The 27,697-nt window shown below is 35.1% G+C and overlaps 2 pseudogenes; both read right to left on the bottom strand.

Moving 5' to 3' along the window:
* Positions 1 to 13,266: 13,266 nt before the first annotated feature.
* LOC138148055 (PHD finger protein 3 pseudogene) lies at positions 13,267 to 16,450 on the bottom strand (annotated as a pseudogene).
* Positions 16,451 to 16,507: 57 nt separating this feature from the next.
* LOC138148054 (PHD finger protein 3-like) lies at positions 16,508 to 27,450 on the bottom strand (annotated as a pseudogene).
* Between the last annotated feature and the right edge of the window lie 247 nt (positions 27,451 to 27,697).

Here is a 27,697-nt window from a genome sequence, read left to right as displayed (position 1 = left end):
AAAAGTATTTATTCTTTTGACTAGCAACCCTAAGGGTCTTCCCCTCCCAGTTTGATTTTTCTTTTAAATTATACGGGCCATACCTTGACTCGCTTTTTTTCTTTTTCTTTTTTTCAATTTATTATTTTTAGTTTTCAACATTCACTTCCATAAGTTTTAAAATTTCTTTCCCTCCCTTCCTAAGACAGCATGAAATCTGATATAGGCTCTACACAAACATTCCTATTAAACACATTTTCACATTAGTCATATTGCATAGAAGAATTATAACAAATGGGAGAGACCATGAGAAAGGAAAAAAAAACCAACAAAACAAAAAAAGAAAATCTTCTGCTGCATTCTGTATTCTGTCTCTATAGTTCTTTCTCTGTATCCTTGACTCACTTCTTAAAGAGTCCTGTTCACTGAATGGACATTGACTCACTCAAAGTGAGAACCTGAAAAGGCCTTAGCCTGAAAGGGTCAAGGTCTCCCATTGTATCCTGGACCATCTAAAGTCATCCGGATGAATATCTGGGCACTGAACCCAGATAGCTCTAAAGGAGAAAGTGAGACTGGTGACCTTGCACAGGCCTCACTCACTCAAATCAAAGTCAATTGTAAGTCATGTCATCATTTCCCTGATGTCATGGTCCTCTTTACAAATGAAGGACAAGCACAAGGGTAGGACACTATAGAATTGAATTCGTTCATAAAGTGACCAAGATGGGGAAAAGAGGAGAGAGTGCCTAGTGGAAGGGAAATGTTTTGGTAGAAAATTGAGGAACCAAGGAATTGGAAGTCATGGTGCAGACAAAAAGTAGCATTTTGTGAAGGAGAGTTGAAAAGCCAATAGATTGTGGTTGGATAAAGGGATTTGGAAATTCCTTATGATAGAGGTGGTACATTTTTGACTAATGATAAAAATCAAGGGTATGACCATTTTTATAGGTGGCTAAAGTGGGGTGGAGGAGTCATTAATTCATGGTAAGGGAATGGATTGAAGAATTGCATGGTTGGGATGTAAAAGAGACTGTCACTATGTATGTTGAAATCCAGTAGTATCAGGGTATGCTTCCTGGTGAGTAAGGAAGGACTATCTAACACATATGAAAAAAATGCCAGTACAATTAACTGTTAAACTGTATAGTACTTACCCTCTTGCAGGTCCTCATCTTCCTCCTTGACTTTCTTCTTTTTTGTAATTCAGAGAAAGGAGAGATCATTGTGAACTAGAATAATCCAGGAAAAGTATTGCAGGTGAGGGAAGTGTTGTATACAAAGTATACAAGTAAAACTGCTCAGGGTATATAAAGCAATGGGTTTCTAAAGAAGAATATTGGTGATATTGAGATAGATTGCAAAAGGCATTCAACAGTCAAAAAAAATGTATTAAGTGCTTACTTCATGCCAGCCATTGTATTAAGCACTGGAAATATAAAGAAAGGGAAAAAATAGCCACTACCTTTAGTTAGCCTGAATTATAATGGGAGGAGACACCATGTAAATATGTTCAAACAAAATATCAACAGAATTGTTGGAAGGTAACATCATAGAGAAAGGCATCTTTAGAAGGGGGGATTTGATCTGAGTCTTAAAGGACAATGGCATTTAATAGGAATAGATGAGAATGCAGGCCATTCTAGGGATGGAGTAAAACCATTGAAAAGAAGAGAGGTGGAGTGTCATACTTGAGGAATAAGCCAATGTAGCTGAATCTAAGTATATGGAAGGTAGAAAGTTTTGACTAGAAGGTTAGAAAAGGTTCAAAATGCTGATGTGCAGAGAGTTCCTTTCTGGGAACATTTAAATGTTTCTACCTCTGATAATATTTGAATTTTTCTTTTTTTCCTAGCTCTTTCCCACCCTACAAAGAAGAAGGTCCAGAGCATGTAAGAGCAACAATGAAAAGTTTTAAACTCTTATACCTGGATCATACAAGATGGTTTTTGGAATAACATATAGAGCAACTTAAGAAGTGCAAAGCACTTTGCATATATTACTCATTTTTCTTTTTTAGAATATATTTTATTTATTTCATAAATTTTTCTCAATTGCATATAAAAACTTTTTTAAATTATTTTTTTTAATTTTGAGTTTAAAATCATTTTCCTTTCTCCCATCCTTCCCCCACCACATGAGAAGGCAAGCAATCTGTCAATATGTCAATTATACATGTAAAGTGATGAAAAAAATATTTCCATATTAGCAATGTTGCAAAAGGAAACACATACGTAAATAGGAAAGTGAAAAGAATAAATTTCAATCTGCATTCAGAGTTTATCAGTTCTCTCTCTGGAGCATTTTTCATCATGGGTCTTTTGCAATTGTCATGGATTGTCATATTTATCAAAGTCTAAGTTTTTTGCAGTTGATAATCATAACATTGTTCTAGCTCACTTCATTTTGCATCATTTCATATAAGATCTCCAAGGTATAACTGAAATGAAACCCCTTATAATTTCCTATAACACAAAGCTATTTCATCACAATCACATGCCACAATTTGATCAGCCATTGCCTAATTGATGAACATTTCCTCAATTTCCAATTCTTTGCCACCAATAAAAGAGCTGCTATAAATACTTTTGTGCACTTAAGTTCTTTTCCTTTTTAAAAAAATCTCTTTGGGATACAGTCCTAGTAGTGGAATTACTTTGGCAAAGGTTATGCATTATTTTATAATCCTTTGGGCATAGCTCCAAACTGCTCTCTATAACAGTTGAATTAGTATACAGTGTAACCAATAGTACATTGGTATTTTAATTTTCCCACATCCCCTCCAATATTTGTCATTTTCTTTTTTGTCATAACAGCCAGTCTGACAGGTATAAGGTAGTATCTCAGTTGTTTTCATTTGTAACTCTCATCAACAGTGACTTAGAGCATTTTTTTCCATATAAATATAGATGGCTTTGAGTATTTTGTCTGAAAACTGCCTAATCATAGCCTTTGACCATTTATCAACTGAAGAATGAATTTTATTTCTATAAATTAGACTCAGTTTTCCATGTTTGAGAAATGAAGTCCTTTAACAGAGAAAGTCACTGTATTTTTTTCCAAGTAATGATTACCAAAGTATGTATTTCTCTCCATACTATTTCCCACTTTTTATTCCACTTTCTCCTTTTATGCTGTCTATTCTCAAAAGGTTTTTGCTCCTAACTTTTATCTCCCCCAAACTGCCCTCCTTTCTATCAGTTCCTTCCCACTTCTCTTATCGCCTTCCCTTCCTGCTTTCTTATATGGTAATATAGATTTCCACACCCAACTGAATGTGTATTTTATTTCTTCTTGGATCCAATTGTAATGAGAGTAAGGTTCATGTATTCCACTCCCCACTTCCCCTATTTTGCCCTAAACTGTAAAATCTTTTTAAGGCCTCTTTTATGTCAGATAATTTATCCCATTCTACATCTCTATTTTCCCTTTTCCCTGGGCATTCTTCCTTCCATTCTTTAATTTTAGTTTGTTTTTTTTTAGGTACTCATGCCATCACATTCAACTTACATCCCTGCTTTCTGTTTATGTATAATTCTATAATGAGAAAGTTTTTAGGAATTACAAATATCATTTTCAAAGGAAAAATTATAAATAGTTTAAAATGATTGAATTCCTTATGATTTTTCTTTATTGTTAAATTTTTTATGCTTCTTTTGCTTCTTATATTTGAAAGCCAAATTTTCTAGTCACCTCTGGTCTTTTTTTTAAAAGCAATTAGGGTTAAGTAACTTTCTCAAGGTTACATGGCCAGGTGTTTCTGGTGGGTGCTAAGTGTCTGAGTCTGGATTCAAACCCAGGTTATCCCAACTCTGGAGCTGGTGCTCTTACTCACTGTGCTACCTGGATGCCCCAAGTTCTGGTCTTTTCCTCAGAAATCCTTCAAAGTCCTCTATTGTCCATTCCTCCCCAAGGGATTATACTTTATTTTGATGGGTGTGTGATTCTTGGTTGTAATATTAGCTCTTTTGCCCTCTGGAATATCATATTCCAAGCCTTCTGATCCTTTAATGTAGAAGCTGCTGTATCTTGTATTACCCTGACTGTGGCTCTATGATACTTGAATTGTTTCTTTTTGGTTGCTTGCAGTATTTTAACCTTGATCTTGGAGGTCAAGAATTTGATTAAAATAACCCAGGGAATTTTCATTTTGGGATCTCTTTTAGGAAGTGATCAGTAGATTCTTTCCATTTCTATTTTACCCTCTGATTCTAGAATATCAGAGCAGTTTTCCTTGACAGTTTCTTAAAATATGATGTCTAGGTTCTTTTTTTTTTTGATCATGGCATTCAGGTAGTAAAATAATGGTTAAGTTTTCTCTCCTAGATCCATTTTCTAGGTCAGTTGTTTTTTCTAATAATTTTCTAATTTCACCTTTTCTTCTATTTTTTTTATCTTCTGATTTTGTTTGATTGTTTCTTGATGTCTTATAAAACAATTAACTTCCACTTGCCCAATTCTAACTTTTAAGGAATTATTTTATTCAGTGAGCTTTTGCACCTCCTTTTCTGGAGTTCTTCCCTTCAGTGAATTTTTGTATATCTTTTTTTTTTCCATTTGACCTGTTCTGCTTTTCAAGACATACTACTTTTTAATGGATTTTTGTGCTTCTTCTACCATTGGCTTAGTCTGTTTTTGAGGTGTTATTTTCCCTAGTAATTTTTTTTTTGCCTTTTTACTAAACTGTTGACTCTTTTCATGATTTTCTTGCCTCACTCTTTTCTTCCCAAATTTTCCTCTACCTCTTTTACTTTATTTTTAAAATCTCTTTTTAAGTTCTTGCTTGGCTTGAGTCTGATTCATGATTTTCTTTGTGGCTTTGGATGCAGGAAGTTTGACTTTTTTGTCATCTTGTATGTGTTTTTGATCTTCCTTTTCACCATAGTAACTTTATATGGTTGGAAGTTTTTCCTGTTGTTTGCTCATTTTCCAGCTTATTTCTTGACTTTTAAGTGTATGCTAAAGTGGGTCTCTGCTTTCTTTTTGTTCCTTTTTTTTACTTTTTCTTTTTTTTATTAGTTTGTTTTCCTTTAGTTTACAGGATTCAATTCCACAATTCCTTGAGTTTCACATTTTGTTCCCCTTTCACCCCTACCCGCCATGGTGGCATATAGTCAAGTATAGGATTTGTAAATACTTTCACATTATATATTAGTCAGGTTATAAGGACGGATTGTACCAGCTGGAATGAAAAATGGTAAAGAGGACATAAAACCAAATAAGAGAAGGAAAAAGATCAGGTATTTTGCTTCCACTGGGATTGAAACTTAGTTCTTTCTAGTTCTTTCTCTGGATGCACATATTTCTCTCCATCATGAATCTTTTGGGATTGACTTATATCACTGCATTGCTGAGAAGAGTCCAGTCTATCAAAGTTAGTCATCACACATATGTTGTGCCTGAAATTGTGTACAAATTTCACCTGGTTCTACTCTTCTCACTCAGCTTCAGTTTGTATAAGCCTCTCCAGGTGAATATGAAGACCTTCTGCTCCTCGTTTCTTATAGCACAATAGTATTCCATAACATGCATATATATACCACAACTTGTTCAGCCATTCCCCAATTGATTGGTACCCCTTTAATTTCCAATTCTTTGCTACCACAAAAAGAGCTGCTATAAACATTTTTGTACATATGGGTCTTTCCCCCATTTCTAAGATCTCTTTGGGATATAACCCTAGGAGTGGTATTGCTGGATCAAAGGGTATGAAAGTATTTATAGCTGTTTGCGCATAATTCCAGATCATTCTCCAGAAAGGCTGGATCAGTTCACAACTCCACCAGCAATACATTAGTGTTCTGATTTGCCCACATCTTCTCCAGCATTTGTCATTTTCCTGTTTTGTCATCTTAGCCAATTTGACTAGTGAGATGTGGTACCTCAGAGTTGTTTTGATTTGCATTTCTCTAATCAATAGTGAATTAGAGCATTACTTCATGTGCTTATAGATATCTTTAATTTCTTTCTCTGAAAACTGCCTGTTCATATATTTTGACCATTTATCAATCGAGGAATGACTTCTATTCTTATAAATTTGGCTCAATTCTCTGTATATTTTAGAAATGAGTCCTTTGTCAGAGACATAGGTTGTAAAGATACTTTCCCAATTTCCCACCTCTCTCTTAATCTTGGTTACATTGGCTTTGTTTGTACAGAAGCTTTTCAATTTCATGTAGTCAAAATTATCCATTTTACATTTTATAATGTTCTCTAATTCTTGTTTAGTCTAAAGTCTTTCCCTCTCCACAGGTCTGAGAGGTAAACTATTCCTTGTTTTAGGAGACTGCTTACATTATCAACCTTTATACCTAGATCATGCACCCATTTAGACTTGATTTTGGTATATGGTGTTAGATAATCATCTATGCCCAGTTTCTGCCATACTATATTCCAGTTTTCCCAGCAGTTTTTGTCAAATAGTGAGTTCTTATCCCAAAAAACAGGGTCTGGGGGATTATCAAACAATAGATTACTATAGTCATTGACTTCTGAAACTCGTGTGCCTAATCTATTCCACTGATCCAGTCCTCTATTCCTCAGCCAGTAACAAGTAGTTTTGATGACTGCTGGTTTATAATACAGATTGAAATCTGGTATAGCTAGTCCACCTTCCCTAGAATTTCTTTTCATTAATTCCCTGATATTCTGGACCATTTATTCTTCCAAAGGAATTTTGTTACTATTTTTTCTAACTCTTTAAAGTAGTTTTTTTGGCAAATTAATTGGTATTGCACTAAATATATAATTTAATATAGGTAAAATTGTCATTTTTATTATATTAGCTAGACCCAGCCACGAGCAATTGATATTTTTCCAATTAGTTAGATCTGACTTTATTTGTGTGAAAAGTGTTTTGTAGTTGTGGTCATATAGGTCCTGGGTTTGTTTTGGCAGGTAGATGCCCAAATATTTTATAATGTGTACAGTAACTTTAAATGGGATTTCTCTTTCTATCTCTTGCTGTTGAATTTCATTGGAAATATATAGGAAAGCCAAGGATTTATGTGGGTTTATTTTATATCTTGCAAATTTGCCAAATTTATTTATTGTCTCAAGTAGTTTTTTTACTTGATTCTCTAGGATTCTCTAAGTATATCATCATATCATCTGCAAAGAGTGATAGCTTGGTCTCTTCTTTGCCTAATTTGATTCCTTTGATTTCTTTTTCTTCTCTAATTGCTACTGCTAACATTTCTAGTACCAGATTGAATAAGAGGGGTGAGAGTGGACACCCTTGTTTCACCCCTGATCTTATGGGAAATGCTTCTAGCTTCTCCCCATTACATATAATACTTGCTGATGGCTTTAAATAGATGCCACCTATTATTTTAAGGAAGGCTCATTTATTCCTATACTTTCTAATGTTTTTAATAGGAATGGATGTTGTATTTTGTCAAAAGCCTTTTCTGCATCTATTGAGATGATCATGTGGATTCTGCTAGTTTTATTTTTGATATGATCAATTATACTGATGGTTTTCCTAATATTAAACCATCTCTGCATTCCTGGAATAAATCCTACCTCATCAAAGTGTATTATTCTTGAGATAAGTTTCTGTAGTCTTTTTGCTAATATTTTATTTAGAATTTTTGCATCTATATTCATGAGGGAGATTGGTCTATAATTTTCTTTCTCTGTTTTATCTCTTCCTGATTTAGGTATCAGTACCATATTTGTGTCATAAAAAGAATTTGGTAGGACTCCTTCTTCACTAATTTTCCCAAATAGTTTGTAGAGTATTGGAATCAATTGTTCTTTAAATGTTTGATAGAATTCACTAGTGAATCCGTCTGGACCTGGATATTTTTTCCTAAGGAATTGACTGATGACTTGTTCAATTTCTTTTTCTGAGATGGGATTATTTATGTAATTTACTTCCTCTTCAGTTAATCTGGGCAACTTGTATGTTTGTAAATATTCATCCATTTCCCTAAAATTGTCAAAGTTATGTGCATACAATTGGGAAAAATTCCTAATTATTGTTTTGATTTCCTCTTCATTGGAGGTAGATTCACCCTTTTCATTTTTGATACTCATAATTTGGTTTTCTTCTTTCTTTTTTTGTATCATATTGACTAAGGGTCTATCAATTTTGTTTTTATTTTTTTTCATAAAACCAGGTCTTGATTTTATTTATTAATTCAATAGTTTTCTTAATTTCAATTTTATTAATCTCTCCTTTGGTTTTCAATATTTCTAATTTAGTATTTAATTGGGGATTTTGAATTTGTTCTTTTTCTAGGTTTTTTTAATTGCATGCCCAATTCGTTGAGCTCCCTTTTCTCTAATTTAATCATGTATGCACTGAGGGATATAAAACTTCCCCTAAGAACTGCCTTTAATGTATCCCACAAATTTTGGTATGTTGTCTCATTATTGTCATTCTCTTGAATGAAATTACTGATTGTTTCTATAATTTCTTGTTTGACCCACTCATTCTTTAGGCTTATTTAATTTCAAATTAGTTTTTAGTCTGTCCTTTATTGCATATAATTTTTATTGCATCATGATCTGAGAAGGATGCATTTAATATTTCTGCCTTACTGCATAGAACTGTGACTTTTTATGCCCTAGAATGTGGTCAATTTTTGAGTATGTGCCATGAACCGTGAGAAGAAAGTATATTCCATTTTATCCCCATTCAGTTTTCTCCAGAGATCTATCATACCTATCCTCTCTAAAATCCTGTTCACCTCCTTAACTTCTTTCTTGTTTATTTTGAGGTTGGATTCATCAAGTTCAGAGAGGGGGGGATTAAGATATCCCACTAATATAGTTTTGCTATCTATTTCTTCCTCTAATTCCTTTACCTTCTCCTCTAGGAATTTGGATGCTACACCACTTGGTGCATATATGTTAAGTAATGATATTGCTTCATTCTTGACGGTGTCTTTTAACAGGATATAGTTTCCTTCCTTATCTCTTTTAATTACGTCAATTTTTGTTTTGCTTTATCTGAGATAAGGATTGCTACCCCTGCTTTTTTTACTTTAGCTGAGGCATGATATATTTTACTCCAACCTTTTACCTTTACCTTGTGTGTATCCCTGTTTCAGATGTGTTTCTTGTAAACAGCATATTGTAGGATTATGATTTCTGATCCATTCTGCTATCCATCTCCATTTTATGGGAGAGTTCATTCCATTTACAGTTATGATTGTTATCTGTTTCTTTCCCTCCATCCTATTCCTGCCCCTGTTAATATTCATATTTTTCCTCTCTTCTCCATTCCCCCCTTAATAGTTTTCCTTTTGACCATTGACTCCCTCAGTGTTCCCTTATCAGCCCCCCTTCCTTTTCCTCCCCTTTCCCCTACTTCTTTCCTCCCTACAAACCACTCCCACCCCCCTTTCGTAACCCTTTCCCCCTCCTACTGCCTGTAGGATATTTTTATACTTAATGAAATATGTTATTTCTTCTTCGCACCAAGAGTGACAGGAACAAATCTCATGTGAAGCTCCTCTCCCTCCCCTCTTTCCCTCTAAAATGATACTTTTTGCATTTCTTCTCCATAGAGTCCTATGCTTACCTGGTTGTTATTCCTTCCTTGTACCAGAACCAATGAGGGAAAAGCTCATATGCTTCCCAACTTCCTCCCTTTTTTTTTCCTCTGCTATACAGTTCTTATGCCTCTATGTGTGGCATAATTTACCCTTTTCCACTTCATCCATTCCCTTTCTTCCACTGCAGCCCCTTTATAACCTTTAATAAGATTTTTTTTAAATCATCATTTTGTGTATTTTATACTCATACCCTCTACTTGTATACAACCAGTTTGCTCTTATCAAATAGTAAGGTGTGTGTGTGTGTGTGTGTGTGTGTGTGTGTGTGTTCTCCTTGTTTACCTTTCTAAGTCACTGTTGTATCTTGTAATTGGAGGTTGAATTTTCCATTGAGTTCTGGCTTTTTTATCAAGAAGGTCTGGAACTCTGTTATATCATTGAATGACCATCTCTTTGCCTGGAAGAATATGTTCAGTCTCACTGGGTATGTTATCCTTGGCTGTAACCTGAGCTCTTTTGCCTTCTGGAAAATTGTATTCCACTGCCTCCAATCTTTCAGTGTAGAGGCTGACAAATCCTGTGCAATCCTCACTGTGGACCCTCGATATTTGAATTGTTTATTTCTGGTCGCTTGAAGTATTTTCTCTTTTATCTGGTAGTTCTGGAGTTTGGCCACAACATTTCGAGGACTTTTCAGTTTGGGATCTCTTTCAGCAGGTGTCTGGTGGATTCTCTCGATTTCTATTTTACCCTCAGGTTCTAGTATCTCAGGGCAGTTTTCCTTAACGAGCTCTTGGAGAATGTTGTCCAGGCTCATTTTTTCATCATAATTTTCTGGTAGGCCTATGATTCTCAGATTATCTCTCCTGGATCTGTTTTCCAGGTCAGTTATTTTTTCTTTGAGTTTTTTACCTCTTTTTCTAATTTTTCATTCTTGTTGTTTTGCTTGACTAATTCTTGATTCCTCATAGAGTTATTTATTTCCATTTGGTTAATTCTACTTTTTAGCAAATTATTTTCCTTGGTTAATTTTTTGATTTCCTTTTCCATATCATACACTTTTCTTTTTAGAGAGATGTTTTCCTCATTATAATGTTTTTCTAATTCTTCTATTTTGGTTTTGAGAGAATTATTCATTTTGTCTCCTATCTCTCTCATTTTGTTTTCAAAGTTCCTTTTGAGCTCATCTAGGAGAGCCTTCTGTGCTTGGGACCCATTCCCTCTTGAAGTTTCAGCTTTGGGTGTGGAGTCCACATTGTCTCCCTCTGAGGTTTGTTCCTCCCTCTGAGGATAGTAGGACACCAGGGTCTTTGTCTTTGTAGTCTGCTTTCTACCCATTTTCAGGCAGGGTCCTAGCCATTCCCATCCTCTAGGATCCCAAGCCTTACTGTACAGGGTTTTGCCCTGGGGCAGAAGTTACTATGTTTTCAGGGTCAGAGTGGGGGTTTGGAGCAAGTGAGGTTACCTCTGTCATCCTGGTCTTTGGAGGTCCTGAAAGGGGCTTTTTTTTTTATTTCTGGGCTATGAAGTGGTAGCCCTAGGAGTGTTTGCTGTCCAGGACAGGGGCCCCTGTATTTGCTTCTTACCTTGTTCTTTCCAGTCCCAGCCCTTTGGTGATAGGCCTGGTAGTGGACCTTGTGGTTGGTGGGAAGACTTGCCCTCAGAGTTGATCAGACCCCTTCGGGGCCTGCCTCTGCCAGCCACGCCTTTTGGGCCTGCCTCTGCCTCTGCCAGCCACTCTGTGCCTTCCCCGGGTCTCTTTCTGAGTGGAGGGCACACTGCTCCAAACTTCAAAGGTTTTTTTGTGCAGCTATTTTCAGAGGTAATTCTGGGGACCTGTAAGTTTTTTCTATCTTCCTGTGATCTAGGAAGAGGTGTGTTTACTAATCTCCTGTACTGTTCACTGGTTTGTGCATGACCACAAGCACTCTTTTCATCCCCAAAGCTATGATCAGCCCTGTTCCCCTCTGGCTGCATGCTCTGCTGTGCCAGTGCTCCTCCTCCAACTGGGACCAAGACTCAGGACTGTGACCCAGATCTAAGTACAGGCAAAGCAATAGAGTCTTGGCCCTGATGCCACTAATTCTCCTTCTGATCTGTTGTATGATCCCCTTATAGGGGCTGAGAGATTTGGAAACTGCTCCTGCTGCCATTAATTCAGTCACCCTAAGACCTGCTCCTGGTTTGCTGGAGCTGGGTGTATGCTTCCATGGCCTGTGCTGGACTGCTTTGCTGGACACCTCATTCTGGTGCAACAGACCTTTCCTGCTGACCTTCTAAGTTATCTCGAGATGGAAAATTATTTCATTCCATCTTTTTGAGGTTTCTACCACTCTACAATTTGTTTACAGTTATTAAGTAAAGGTATTTGGAGAGGTATGGGGAGAGCTGAGAGGGTTCCTGACTTTACTTTGCCATCTTGGCTCCACCTCTCTATAGCTAGCATTTTGAATACAATATTGAATAATAGTAGCCATAATGGGCATTCTTGCTTCACTCCTGCTCTTATTGGAAAGGCTTCAAATTTACCCCTACTACATGTAATGCTTGAGCTTGGTTTTTGATACATACTACTTATCATTTTTTTAAGACTCCATTGATTTCTATACTTTAAAGTGTTTTTTAATAGAAATGGATATTGTGTATTGTCAACAGCTTTTTCTGCACCTATTCATACAATCATAAGATTTTTCTTGTTTTTGTTACTGTATGATCAATTGTGCAGATAGTTTTCCTATTATTGAACCAGCCCTGCATTCCTAGCACAAATCCCACTTCATCATAGTGTATGTTATTTGTGATATATTGTTGTAATCTCTTTGTTCATATTTTATTTAATTTTTTACATCAATATTTATTAAATTGTTCTATAATTTTCTCTTTATTTTCTCCCTTGTTTAAGTATCAAAACTATATTTTTATCAAAATAGGAATTTTGTAAATCTCCTTCTTTACCTATTTTTTAAATAGTTTGTATAGTATTGGGATTGTTCCCTAAATAACTTGTAAATAGAAATAATTTGTAAGTCTATGTGATCATGAGGATTTTTCTTCAGGAACTCACTTATTGCTTCTTTGATTTCTTTTTTATAAGTTAGGGCTATTTAAGTATTCTATTTTGTCTCCTGTTAATCTCTATAGTTTATACAGTTGTAGATATTTGGCCATTTCACTTATGTTTTCCCTTTTACTGGCATGTTATTGGGTAAAATAACTCCTAATAATTACTTTACTTTCAACTTTGTACTGGCACATTTACTCTTTTCATTTATGATACTGATAATTTGGTTTTCTTTTTTGTCAATCAAATTAACCAAAGGTTTATCTATTTTATTTTTTTTATAAAACCAGCACCAAGTTTTATTTATTAGTTCAATGATTTTTATTTTCAATCTTATCTTTTTTAATTTTCAGAATTTTTATTTTGCTCTTTAATTAGGGACTTTTAATGTGTTATATTTCTTTTTTTTAGTTGCACATCCAATTCACTGATTTGCTCTTTATATATTTTATTGATGTATTTATTTAGAGACATATTTTTTTCCACCAAGAATTGCTTTGGCTATATTCCATGAATTTTGGTAAATTTTCACTTTTTGTCATTCTTTAATGTGCTAAGGATCACTATGAATACCTCTCTGGTCTTTGACATTTTTTAGCAGGGCAAAATTTTCATAGGACCTAAAAGTCTTGATGCTTGTACATGATGGTCCATAAAATGGGGAGGTTGAACTGGTTAATGAGCACAGATAGGCCATGAATCATAGGATTCTAGTCAAAACTAAAACCTGAAGGAGGAAGCAATGTAGGTGCCCGATGTGCTGGATATTAAAAATGATTTGTGGGGTGAAGGTCCTAGAAATAGAAATCCAGGGTGACTAGATCTAGGATGCTGAAAGTTGTAATACTATATCCTAATATGTGAAAATTTTCTGTCTCATGAAGAGTTCATGCTTTTATAAGTAAAGTCAGTGGTTTTAGAATTAAAATCAGGTTTAAAGTTGTTTTCTGTTTCAAAATTAGATAGACTTTTTGCTATTGGTTCCTTTCAAAATGGGTGTACAGCTTCAGTATTTTTCATTGATGACTCATCCTATAAAGGTTTTGTCTCCTCTGCCTGAGAAGTGTGTGCATTTTCTATTTAAGCTTCTATTTGCGTATCCTTATACTTTGAAATACTGTTTTGCTGAAAATATGGGGTTTTTATGTCTATTTTCTCATTAGATCTGCTGATTGAGTTACTATGTTCTTCATGTTATTGACTAGGTATGCTTTTTCCCTCCTTTCATTTCAGTCATTATCCCCTTTTGTAGTCTGAAGTTATATGTTGGTTTCATCCAATTGTATGCCTGGTATCCCTTTTACAATTAAAGAAGAGGACAGATTTTGATGAATTATAAGTTATATTTTCAGAATTTATGCCAATATTGTCTCAACTTCCTTTTCCTCTATTAGATGCAATGGGAGAACTGAAGCATTTTCTTGATCTTGCCATTTTAATACTTGTTCTTCACCCTCTACAATTTCCTCATTCTATGAATGAATAAGTGAATTTGTTAAAATGTTTTGGTAGAAACATGTGGTAGTTTTCCATTAAGATTAACACCTGGCAAAGTTCCTGGTAAGTGCAAAGAGTTTCTTACTACTGTTGTATCTCCTATCCGTACTAAATTTTCTGCAGATTTATATATATTTTCACCTTTGTCTTTATAGTATCTGTTTCATCAATAACTATATCTAAGAAATTGATTGTCTTGTTCTTCTAACTTAATCTGTTCATCTATTTAAGGTATTTCTTCAATAGAACTCTGTTCTGGTGCTAACTTAATCTGATCACATGCCTAACCAGAGGTACCTAAAAGTCTTTGAAGTATGTCATCTACCAGCAATGATTTGTTGCCAAGTCAAGAGTGGAAAGTTGATTTTTCCTGCCTTTCAACATATTGGGAAGAAACCTTAGTGGCTTGAAGGGCTCCTGTTTGAGGATTTCCACTATATAGGCTCTCTTATGGTTACAATTTCTTCCCGAGAAGCCTACTGAAGTTTGTTTCTCTATGCATGTAATAAAGGTATAAAAGAATTTAAAAAGTCATTTTCTTCCTCTGGCTCTTTTTCATTAGAAATCTGCTTTATTTTTTTTTCAAGGGGTAAAATCATTGAAATATTTTCAGGACTATCATCTACATGACTAGTGCTACTACAACATCAAACTGCCTCTTCATTTTTGATGGAGAGTCAAGCCCAACAACAGATTATATCTATGTAGTTCAAGCCCAAATACCATCAAAAAATATAAGAGGGCATGGAACTTCATCATAGGTACCCAAAGGAATAAAGTATATGCCTTTAAGCTACTTCATATTAATAGCTTGATCGTAGTGCTTTCTGCAAACAATAATGTATAAGAAATTTGATATTCTTCAGTTACTGATGTAAAATGAAATGTAGAGATTTCCTTAGTTGCTTAAGTTTTTGTTTTCTCTACATCATCTCAGTCTGAGGTATTATCTTGTTGCCTATTTAAATACTGTCTGGTAGATCCCCCATTAAATATTTAAGTGATCCTGATTCAGGATAGGCTGAGATAGCAAACTTTGTCATAGAAGGCATTTTGATAAAGCCTTTTCAAATGAAGTTTAGTTGAGCCAAGAACACAGATTCAATTTCAATATCACCAGCCTTCTCAGGACAAAGTAGCAGGGTGTTCAAGTGTCCCTCCAGAGGTTTTTGCTTCTTTTCTTAAAAGAATTCTGAAGATAAAATATTTCATATTGAAGACAATACATCATATATAAATATACATTGCTTTATGGTATGAATGTTTAGAAACCATACCAATAGCTGCCTTTACCTTCTGAGGAGAAAGGTAGTCAGTATGTGGTGCTATTTGTCCTATAAAGATCTTGCTGTTAAGATTTAAAAAAATACATTATTTTAATTTTGCCTTGTGGTATGTTTAGACAAAGAGTCAGCCTCTTTTTTCCCCCAGTCTTCTACTTTCTCCATAGGCTTAGTGGTAGTATATTCTTTCATTTTCATAATTTCTTCTTGGTCTTTCAGTGGAATATAACTCTAAATTTTTATTTTAACTTTGTGAGTAATTTTGGTGATTGGACATCTTTCAACTTTCTTTGTTTTTATTTTGTTTTTTTTTATATAATCTCAATGCTATGTCTTTTCTCTTGATCTCCAGGCAGCCAAATTTTTAGAAGCTAATTCTTTAGGAGACATTTTCAGGAGATGATCAGGTGTTGCCTCTCCTTAAGTACATTTTAAAATTAAACATTGTTTCAGGATCTTTCAAATTAAACATTAAATTTCTACTTTTGTTCTTATATTTGCCATCAATATCACCCCCATAAGGGGAAAATTCTTTGTTGCAACTTTGGCTACTCATTCTTCTAAGAGCTTCAAATTTGAGTCTGTAAGTCTTTTCATAAGAATGTCTTTGAGAGAACATTTGATACTCTGATCTGGTCTGCAGAAGGTTTGAAAACAGGGAAACAGAATACATGCATGTTAGGCAATCCTTATTTCTCAATTTTATTGTTTTTTAACTCCATTTTTTTCATATATACATGATTTTATAGTCTTTTCATCTGTGGAAAAATTTGTGGCACCTTTTAAAATTTTCTTCATTTTTCCTTTCTAAAGATATCTGGGGTAAATTTGTTTGTCCCATCTTTTAAAGACAGGTCAGTTGTCATTTTTTAAATCTCAGAATTTCTATATCTGATAAATTTTACCATCATCAGATCCCACATTAAAGTTTTGATGTAGGGGTGGCTAGGTGGCTCAGTGAATAGAGCACTACCCCTGGAGTCAAAAAGACCTAAGTTCAAATCAGGCCTCAGACACTTAACACAAAACTTATTGACCTTGGGCAAGTCACTTAACTCCAATTGCCCTACCTTAAACCCTCCAAAAAGCAAAAAAAAAAGTTTTCATGTAGTACCTTGTATCATTTATATTTTTTTGTAGGTGTTTGCTTAGAGAAACCAAGTTTTCCACAATGCATAATTTTATTCATCTGCTCTATGAATTTCATTTTCAGCTTGATTTTCCAAAATTTCTTAACCCACATTTTCACTCTTTTTATCTTCTTCATCACAACCCTTCACACGTATTTTCTTTATCTTCTTCTATTTGTCATGCTTGGGAAAGGCTTAACATTCCATGAAACCAGTCATCATGTCACCCATAGCCAAGCATAAACCTGTTGCCACATGTTTTGTATTATTTTGCAAAGCTACACAGCTTGCTGGGAGCCCACATGTATTTCTTTTCATATTAAGAAATGTGTTTTGAGCCATCTCATTTTACATAAAATATGTTATCTGGAATCAGCAATGGAGGTTCTTCCAGAGGAAAGAAAACTTTTTCTAATTCTTCCTTGGCAAGGTTGAAGGTTCTTTTTTGCTTTTAGTTTATGTTTTTTAATGTTCTAAATATCAACATTCTACCTCTTCCTTTACATGAATAATGTTTTTCATTGTTTCTGATAATTGCTATTGTTTATGGATTTATTTCTTATTGAAATCTTGTAGATGTCTCATATAGACTGAAGTTGTATGTTAAGGTTCTTTAGTGCAACCTAGATATCCCTGCATTTTAACACTCAAAGAGTGAGTCAATAGGTATATATGCCAATTTTTGAGCCTGTGACCCTTTAATCAGTGTTGTGGGCTTTTACCCAGATCTAATTGATGGATCATTCCTTACAATTGTTTTCTTCGTATTAGCTAAAGATATTGTATTCAAATGCTTGTCTACAGTGCTTTTTTGCAAATTTCATACTTTTATTTTTCTGTCATAACAGGAGGTGATTTTCTTGGTGATCTAACTGAAATTTCTTTGACTTTCTTCCTCAAATTTCTGTTAGGAAAATAATTTCTATATCATTAACACTTTCTTTAACAACTATTCCATCTATAATACCATTAAGACCAACAACTTATGAAGTGAATATTCCTTATCCACTCTTTTTTTGTTCATTTCCCCACCAACTTAAAGATGACTGCCACTAGACACAAATCTGTATACGTGTAGTAAACAGCATCTTCCTTCGTAGGATCTTTGCAGTTGATTTCAATATTTATAATGGAATGACTTAGTCACTCAAAGTTGTTCTTAAAATGATACTGCTATTACTGTATACAATGTTCTCTTTGTTGTGCTTATTTCACTCATCATAACTTTGTGGAGGTCTCTCCATGCTTTTCCAAAGTCACTGAGCTCATCATTTCTTAGAGAAGAGCAATATTTCATAATGAACACATACCACAATTTGTTTAGCCATTCCACAATTGATGGGAATGCCTGCAATTTCCAGTTATTTGCCATCATAAAGGGAGCTGCTATAAATATTTTGGAATATATAGATTCTTTCCCTTTTATCCTAATCATTTTGGGAAACAAACCTAATAGTAGTATTATTGGGTCAAATGGTATAGGTAGCTTTAATAACTCTTTGGGCATACTTCCAAGACTCTCTCCTAAATGGTTGGATCAGCTCACAGATCCATCAACAATGAATTAAGGTTCCATTTTTTTCACATCCTTTCCAACATTTGCTTCTTTCCTCTTCAATCATTTTTAGCCAATCTGGTAGGTGTAAAATAGTATTTCAAGATTGTTTTAATTTGCTTTTCACTAATCAATAACATTATAGAGCATTTTTTTCATATGATTATAAATTGTTTTGATTTCTTCATTGGAAAATTCCCTGTTCATATCCTTTGACCATTTACCATTGGGTAATGACTCACATTCTTATTAATTTTATAAAGTTCTTTATATATTTGAGATACGAAATCTTTATCTGAGGCTCTTTGTATAAAATTTTCCCCACTTTTCTGCTTTCCTTCTGATTTTATCTACATTTATTTTATTTGTACAGAACCTCTTTTAGTTTAATGTAATAAAAAAATCCATTTTTCATTTCACAATTTTCTTTATCCCTTATTTGTTCAGAAATGTTTCACCTACCTATGTCTTTTCTTGTAATGTCTCCCTTTATATCTACACCATGTATCCATTTTTACCTTATATTGGTAAATAGTTTAAGATATTGGTCTATGCCAAGTTTCTGCCAGACTGCTTTCCAGCTCTCCCAATAATTTTTACCAAATAAAGAATTCTTATCCAAAAGCACTTGTCAAACACATTATAATATTCATTTGCTTCTATAGATTATATGTATACTCTATTTAACTGATCTAACTTTCTATTTCTTATCCAGTACCAGATAGTTTTGATAATTACTACCTTATAATATAGCTTAAGATCTGATATTGCTAAACCTCCTAATTTTACTTTTTTTCATTAGTTCCTTTGTTATTCTTGACCTTATGTTATTCCAAAAGAATTCATAATTTTTTTAACACAGAAAAAATTTTTAATTGGGATGGCATTGAATATAATAATTAATTTTGGTAAAAATGTCATTTTTATATTGTCCCTGCCTACCCATTAACAATCACTATTTCTCCACTTATTTACATCTGTTTTAATTTGTGTGCAAAAGGTTTTTTTTATGATTTTGTTCATATATATCCTGGGTTTGTTTTGATAGGTATATTCCCAGGTGTTTTATATAGTCTAGTGCTATTTTACTTGGGGGTATATCTATATAGATATATCTATATAGGGGCTGTCTCTGTATAGAGTGTCCTGTTGGTGATATGTAGAAATGCTGAGGATTCATGTGGGTTTACTTTATATATTGTTACCTTGTTGAAATTATTTCAATTAACTTTTTAGTTGAATCTCTAGGATTTTCCAAGTATATCATCTGCAAAAAGAGACTCTTATTGCCTCATTCCCTGTTATGAATCCTTCTATTTTTTTCCTGCTCTTATTGCTATTGCTAGGATTTCCAATAAAATATTGAAAAATATTGGTGATGGGGTGCATCCTTGTTTCACATGTATCCCCATTAAAAATAACACTTGTTGATGGTTTTAGGTAAATGCTTCTTCTTAATTTAAGGAAAAGTACATTTATGCCTATACTTTCAGCATTTTTTTAACAGAAATAGTGTTGTACTTTATCAAATGCTTCTTTCTGCATCTACTGATATAATAATATTGCTTTTGTTACTTTAATTATTGATATACACAATTATGTTAATATTTTCCTTATATTAAACCATCATTGAATTCCTTGTATGAATATAGCTTGGTCATAATGTATAATCTTTGTAACATATCATTGCAATTTTAGCTAGTTTTTTATTTAGGATTTTTGCATCCATATTCATTAATAAAAATGGTCTATAATTTTCTTCCTCCATTTTTACTCCTGCTTTAGGTATTAGCATTAAATTTGTTTCATAAAAGAAGTTTAGTATGATCACTTCTTTGCCTCTTTTTCTGAACAATTTATTTAATATTGAAATTAGTTGGTCTGTAAATGTTTGTTAGAATTCACTTGTAAATCTTTCTGGTCCTAGTGCTTATTTTCCTAGGAAGCTCATTTATGGCCTGTCCAATTTCTTTTTCCCAAAATAAGCCTATTTAGATATTCTATTTCCTCCTCTGCTAATCTAGGCAGTTTGTATTTTTTTTAAATATTCATGTATTTCACTTAATTTGCTAAACTTGTTAATGTATAATTGGCAAAATAACTCCTTTTAACTGCTTTGATTTCATCTTCTTTATTGATATATTCCCACATTTCATTTTTGATACTAATAATTTGTTTTGCTTCTCTCTCCCTTTTAATCATATTAACCAGTGTTTTATCTATTTTATTGTTATTTTTCATGATTCTGATACCTAGTTTTATTTAATAATTTAAAGGTCTTCTTACACTCAATTTTATTAATCTCACCTGTAGTGGCACAGAGCCAAGATGGTGGAGTAGAAGCAAAAGTTGGTGTGAGCTCCTGCTCCAATCATCTCCAATACATGTGAAAAAAATAACTCTAAAGAAACTTTAGAGCTATAGAACCCACAAAGAAACAAATCTCCCACCAAAGGCAGCCTAGCAGGTAGACAGAAAGGGTTTATCACACTGAGCTGGGAGCCATGCACAGTCCCCTATGAGCCATGTGGTTCTGGCCCCAGGGCAGCCCTGACCAGCAGCTGCCAGGGCAGCCTTCAGGAGAGTGAATCACAAGCAGCTGTGGTGGTTTCCAGACTTCTCAACACATAAACTCCAAAGACAAAGTAAAAGGTTAGTGTGGAACATTGCAGGAACGGGGGAGGGGGAGGACAGAAGAGCATGGGCTGGTCCCTGCCCCAGGGCGAGAAGCAGCAGAGGCCCAGAAGCTGTGCAGCCCTGCTGCATGGCTGCCTCAAGAGCTCCTGGTGTGCAGATCATAGGAGAACCAAGTGATCATTCAGAGGGTAATCACTTTTGTTTTATCCTTCTTAGATCTGGATCACAGTCCTGGGGTGTGTGGCCAGTGAGCCAGAGCTTGAGGGGGCTGTAGAGAAGGCACCCTCCTAAAGCTCCAGCAGCTACAAAAACTCCAGCAATTTGGGAAAAGCTCTCTCCATTCTGGAAGCAGAGGTCTACCATGGCAAAAAGCTCAAAGGCTGGCAATATGAACAAGCGGAGGAAACACAAACAGGGCATAGAAACTTTTTGGGGGGACAAAAAGGATCAAAACATGGAGTGGGAGGAAGACAATGAAGTCAGAACTCCTGCATCAAAAGCCTCCAAGAAAAATATGAATTTGGTTACAGGCCATGAAGGAGCTCAAGAAGGATTTTGAAAATCAAGTAAGAGAAGTGGAGGAAAAATTGGGAAGAGAAATGAGAATGATGCAAGAAAATGAGGAAAAATGAGTCAACAGCCTGCTAAAGAAGACCCAAAAATACACTGAAGAATATAACACCTTAAAAAACAGACTAAGTCAAATGGCAAAGTAGGCCCAAAAAGCCAATGAAGAGAAGAATGCCTTAAAAAGCTGAATTGGTCAAATAGAACCAGAATTTTAAAAACTCTCTGAAGAGAATAACTCCTTCAAAATTAGACTGGAGCAATTGGAAGCTAATTACTTTATCAGAAATCAAAATACTATAAAATAGATCCAAACAAATGAAAAAATAGAAGGCAATGTGAAATATCTCCTTTGAAAAACCACTGACCTTGAAAATAGATCCAAAAGCCATGATAAAAAAAAAAGAGCCTAGACACCATCTTTCAAGAAATTATGAAGCAAAACTGCCCTGATATTCTAGAACCAGAGGGCAAAATAGAAATCAAAAGAATTCACTGATCACCTCTTAGAAAAGATTCCAAAAAGAAAATGCCTAGGAATATTATAGCCAAATTCCAGAGTTTACAGGTCAAGGAGAAAATACTGCAAGCAGTCAGGAAGAAACAATTTGAGTAATGTGGAAACACAATCAAGATAACATAAGACCTAGTAACTTCTACATTTAGGGATCAAATGGCTTGGAATATTAGATTCCAAAGGTCAAATTAGCTAGAACTAAAACCAAGAATCACCAAAACTGAGTGTAATGCTTAGAGGGAAATATGGTCATTCAAGGAAATAGAGGATTTTCAAGCATTCCTGATGAAAAAAAACTAGACCTGAACATAAAATTTGACTTTCAAATATAAGAAGCAAGAGAAGCATGAGAAGGTAAGCATGAAAAAGAAATCCCAAGCAACTTATTAAAGTTGAACTATTTACATTCCTGCATGGAAAAATGATGATTGTAACTCATAAGACTTTTCTTAGTATGAAGACAGTTGAAGGGAATATTTATGTGTATATATATATATATATATATATATATATATATATATATATACACACACACACACACACACATATATATGCATGTATAGGAGGGTGTATGTGTAAACATATATATATATATATATAATATGAGTGTGGGCATATATATGTTCATGTATACATAGAGGAGACAAGATGAGTTGAATATGAAGGGATAATGATCTAAAAAATAAAATTAAGAGGTGAGAGAGGAATTTATTGGGAGAAGGAGAAAGGGAGAGATAGACTAAGGTAAATAATCTCATGTAAAAGAGGCAAGAAAAAACTGTTACAATGGAGGAGAAGAGCAGGAAGGTGAAAGGGAATGGGACAACCTTATTTTCATTGAATTTGGCTTAAAGAGAGAATAACATACACACTCAATTGGGTATCTTATCCTACAGGAAAATAGGGGGGTAGGGGATAAGAGGGGGGATGATAGAAGGGAGGGCAGATTGTGGGACAGTTAGAAGCAAACATTTTTGAAAAGGAATAAGGTCAAAGGAGAAATTAGAATAAGTGGGGGGAGGAACAGGATGAAGGAAAATATAGTTAGTCTTACACAATATAAGTACTATGGAAATGATTTGGGTAACTACACATGCACAAGCTATATTGAATTGCTTATCTTCACAGTGAGGGGTGGGTGAGGAAGGAGGAAGGGAAAAAATCTGGAACTCAAAGTTTTCAAAACAAATGTTTAAAAAATTGTTTTTTACATGCAACTGGGAAATAAGATATACAGGCACTGGGTATAGAAATCCATCTTGCCCTACCAGAAAGTTAGGGGGATGATGGGGCAGGATATAAGAGAGAACAGATTGGGGGAAGGGGTATTAAGTAGGCTTGAAATTTTGGGTTGGGAGTAGGGGAACGATGTGGAGAAAAAATTGTCACTCAAAATCTTGTGGAAATGAATGTTGAAAATTAAAAATTAATTAATTAAAAAGGAAATTATAGCATTAAAAAATCTCACCTGTAATTTTTAGGATTTCCAATTCAATGTTTAATTGGGGATTTTGAATTCATTCTTTTTCTAGTTTTTTTTTAATTACATACCCAATTCACTGGTCTGATCTTTTTTTTTAAATCAAAATAAGCATTTAAAGATACAAATTTTCCTTTGATTACTGCTTTTGCAGTATCCCATGGGTTTTGATTTGTTGTTTGATTATTGTCATTTTCTTTAATGAAATTACTGTTCATTTCTATTATTTGTTCTTTAAATCATGCGTTCTTTAAGATTAAGTTATTTACTCTCCAGTTAGTTTTTTTCTCTGTTTCCATGGTCTCTTAATAAATATAAATGTATTTCATTGTATTTTATAAAGGAAGCATTTAATATTTCTGTTTTTGTGCTTTTAGGGATAATTTTTTTTAAAGCAATCGGGGTTAAGTAACTTGCTCAAGGTTATACAGCCATTTATTTCTGGGTGTGGTGCTGAGTATCTGAGCCCAGATTTGATCCCCAGGTCATGCCAACACTGGAGCTGGTGCTCTTACTCACTGAGCCACTTGGCCGCCCCTGGGATAAAATTTTTGTACCTTAATATATGGTCAATTTTTGTAAAGGTACCATACACACTATATTACTTTCTATTTTCATTCAGTTCTCTCCAGATATCTATCATATCTAGCTTATCTAAAATTCTCTTCACTTCTTTAATTCCTTATCCACTCTTGAAAGCCAAACTAGAGGACTTTGGATTTTATCCTGTATTATCTTGATTTTCCTTTAATGTCAAAAGTACTCCAAGTTTCCAAAGTTCTTCCTATTGAACAAGGCATCTAGAAATTGGGATCGCTGCTACACAAAACAGGCAAACAGAATTTGTTCCTCATAGACTGTAGCATAGCATCCTTATTGCAGAGCATGTGTTGCTGTTCACTGACCTAATGCACAGGGTTTGCTTGCTACCTACTATCTCCACAGCTATCACCATCTATGTGAAGTGACATAGGGGATAGATCCCATCTCTTGGAAGAGTTATAACTAGCATTGTGCAACCAAAGTCTAGTTCCCCTCTTTATGCACACCCACCCCCACCGGGCACTAGCATTTTGCATGTCATGAATTCTCCTTTCAGTAGATATTCCAGAGATAGTGTAGTTAGTGGAAGACCTTGATTTATCACAAACTGCTATGAGAAAGAAAGATTTTTCCCCAATCCAATTTTAGAACTCTGTGGAGAAGCCAACACTGACCCACTTCCAAAAGTGACTTTGGCTGCCAAACCTGAGTCCTACTACAATGTCTCCCTCCTCAAGATAAATTATATCACTATTACACTGACACAACTGAACCCAATTAGAGCAGGCTTTCTGTGTACCACTTGTCCATGATGTGTTATATCCTCAGTGAGCCACGCACATGTATCCTGGGTTCTCTGGCTACTTTTCTGCTTTGAGATTGAACTGGACCTAGCAGTGTGAATATTCAGTGTTTAAAGGAGGTTGAGCACTTGACTTAGAATGAGGAAGACCTGTGTTCAAACATTGGCTCAGACTATGAACAAGTCACAATTGAGATGATAAGAACATGCACCTCACAGGGTTATTGTGAGTATCAAATGACATAACATATATAAAGTAATAGCTGTATAAACATTAACTATTTTTATCAAATACAGCTCCATAGTTTGCAGAGGAGAAAACTAAGGCCCAGTGAAATTAAATAACTTGCCCAAGGTCATGGCTCTAGACCAGAAATTAGGTGTTTCTGTCCATAACCTTTTCTCACTATAGATACCACATTTCCAAAGGGTTCAAAGCAAAAGGACCAAAAATAACAAATTTCTATTTGGTCTTTCCAAAGAGTTTAATGACTACAAAATGTTCCCTTTTTTTCTTTTTAATTTTTTTTCTATTTTATTGTTTTTTTTTTCTTTTTTTCTATTTTCTTTTTTTTAATGCTCCTTTCTATTTATGTAGAATTAACTTAAAGTTTTAAATAAGAAGTCAAAAGATTATGAATTGAGAACTGGAAAAGCCTTTTTTAAATTAAATTTTATGTTTCCTTTTAGTTTATATCATTCATTTCCACAAGATTTTGAGTTACAAATTTTCTCCCCATCTTTCCCCTACCTACAACCCCAAAACTGTGATCCCACTATATACACCCTCCCCCAATCTACTCTCTCCTATATCTTCCCCCATTCCCCTCTGACTTTCCAGTAGGGCAAGATGGATCTCACCCCAGTGCCTGTATATCTTATTTCCCAGTTGAGTGTAAATAATAATAATAATAATTATTGTTATATATATTGTTTTTTAAAAGCAATTGGTGTTAAGTAACTTGCTCAAGGTTACATGGCCAGGTGTTTCTGGTTGGGTGCTAAGTGTATGAGCCATTTGATCCCTAGGTCATCCCAACACTGGGGCCAGTGCTCTTACTCGCTGTGCTACCTGGCCGCCCCCAATAATAATATATTTTTAAGCAATTTATTTAAAAACTTTGAATTCCAGATTCTTTTCTTTCCTCCATCTTCACCCACCCTTACTTGGGAGATAAGCAATTCAATATAGGTTGTACATATGTAGCTATGCAAAACATTTCCATAGTGGATATATTGTGAAAGCCATTTCCTTCCATCCTATCACAACCCCCATTTGCTCTATTCTCTACTCTGACTCTGTCCCTTTTCAAAAGTGTGTGCTTCCAATTTCCCTCTCCTCAACCTGCCCTTCCTTCCATCATTCCCCCTCTCATCCCCTTCCCCCCTATTCTCCTGTAGGGTGAGATACCCTATTTAGGGTGTATGCCATTCCCTCCCTAAGCCAATTCAATGAGAGTAAGGTTGACTCATTCTCTTTTGCCTTCCTGTTCTTCCCCTCCATCATAACAGTTTTCCCTTGCCTCTTTTATATGAGATAATTTACCCCATTCTGTCTTTCCCCATATTCTCTCATGATATTCCTCTCTCACCTCTAAATTTCACCTTTTAAGTATCATCCCTTGCTATTCAGTTGGTCCTGTGCCCTCTATTTATACCTCTACACATATATACACACATTCACATATGTATTCATATACCTATACACCCTCCTATATTGACATTTATATGTATGTATATATATATGTACATTTATACTCCCTTCAATTATTCTCATACTGAGAAAAGTGACTTTATTGCCTTCCTCCTGTTCCATGCTTTGGTCCTTTTTGTCCCCAAAAAAGGAATCCAAAGTTGGATTGCTGTGCTTGCATTGCTTCCTTTGCTTGCTCATGTTGCTATGCAATTACTTGACTTTTGAGCTTTTTGCAACAGTAGAACTCTGCTTCCAGAGAGGAGAGCTTTGCCTCAAATTGATGGGGTTTTCTCAACTGCCAGAGCTATTAGTTGGGTGTCCTCTCAGAAGCCTCCACTGTCTCTGGCACACTGGTCATGCACCCTAGGACTTCTACCCTAGACATCAATCCAGATCCAAGCAGATTAAAGCAAGAGCAATTACCCCTCAGACTGGTAGCTTGGTCCCCCTACAATCTGCAGGTCAGGAGCTCTGAAGCAGCCACATGGCAGCAGCCACCATGCCTCAGCTGCTTCTCCCAGGGGTGAAGGGAGCAGAGCCCAGACCACATTCCTGCATCCCCTATTCTCATAAAGTCCACACTGTCCTCTCACTTTGTCTTTGGCATTTATGGGTTGATAATTCTGGAAACCGTCACAGTTGCTGGTGATCCACTCTCCTGAAGTCCCTCCATCCAGGACCGGTCTTGGCCACCATGAGGCTAAAACCACAGACTCAAGGGGGCCTTGGCTCTGCTCACAGCACACTGTGATGGATGGACCCCTTCCTGCGAGGCTAACTTCAGCAGGAAGTTTGTTTCTCTCTGTAACTTATTGTGTTCTGCAGCCCTAAAGTTTGTTTAGAGTCATTTTTTATAGCTATATGAGATGGTTATGGAGGAGGCATAAGGAGTTTTCCTGCTTCTATGCTGCCATCTTGGCTCCACCTCCTGGAAAAGGCCTTTTTTAATTCACCTTATCCACTCCTCTCAGTTTATATGAGGAAACTGAGGCTGAGAGAAATTAAATAGCCTATCTATGGTCACATAGGTAGTAAGTAGTAGAGACCTTGAAAAATAGTGAATGAACTAACAACAGCAACCACTACTGCAAAAGCAACAGTAACAATAACAGCAATAACAGAAGCATCAATAGTCATGGTGGTGACATCAATATCTAGTGGACAGTAGAAATAGCATCCTTCAACAACAGTAGTCATCTTGGAAGCTGTGTAAACTAACATTGAAAACTACTGCCTCAATTCATATTCTCTCTCTGTCTCTGTCTCTGTCTTCCCCTGCCACCACCACCTTCACAATGCAGCCTCAAAGTCTGTGAGTCTTCTTTCACATATGAGAATCCAAAGATCAGACATCTAATGAGTCCATGGATAGATTTTAAGTGGGTCAGTTAATGTGGTTGGGAAAAATGCATCTTGATTCCAATTGTTTTCTCTTGTAATCTTA

Source organism: Petaurus breviceps, unplaced genomic scaffold, assembly GCF_028583685.1.
Source record: "Petaurus breviceps papuanus isolate PSGF00001 unplaced genomic scaffold, PetGlider_PUasm1.0 90822, whole genome shotgun sequence".
NCBI classification, from domain to species: Eukaryota; Metazoa; Chordata; class Mammalia; order Diprotodontia; family Petauridae; genus Petaurus; species Petaurus breviceps.
This window is presented reverse-complemented; position numbering and strand designations above follow the sequence as displayed.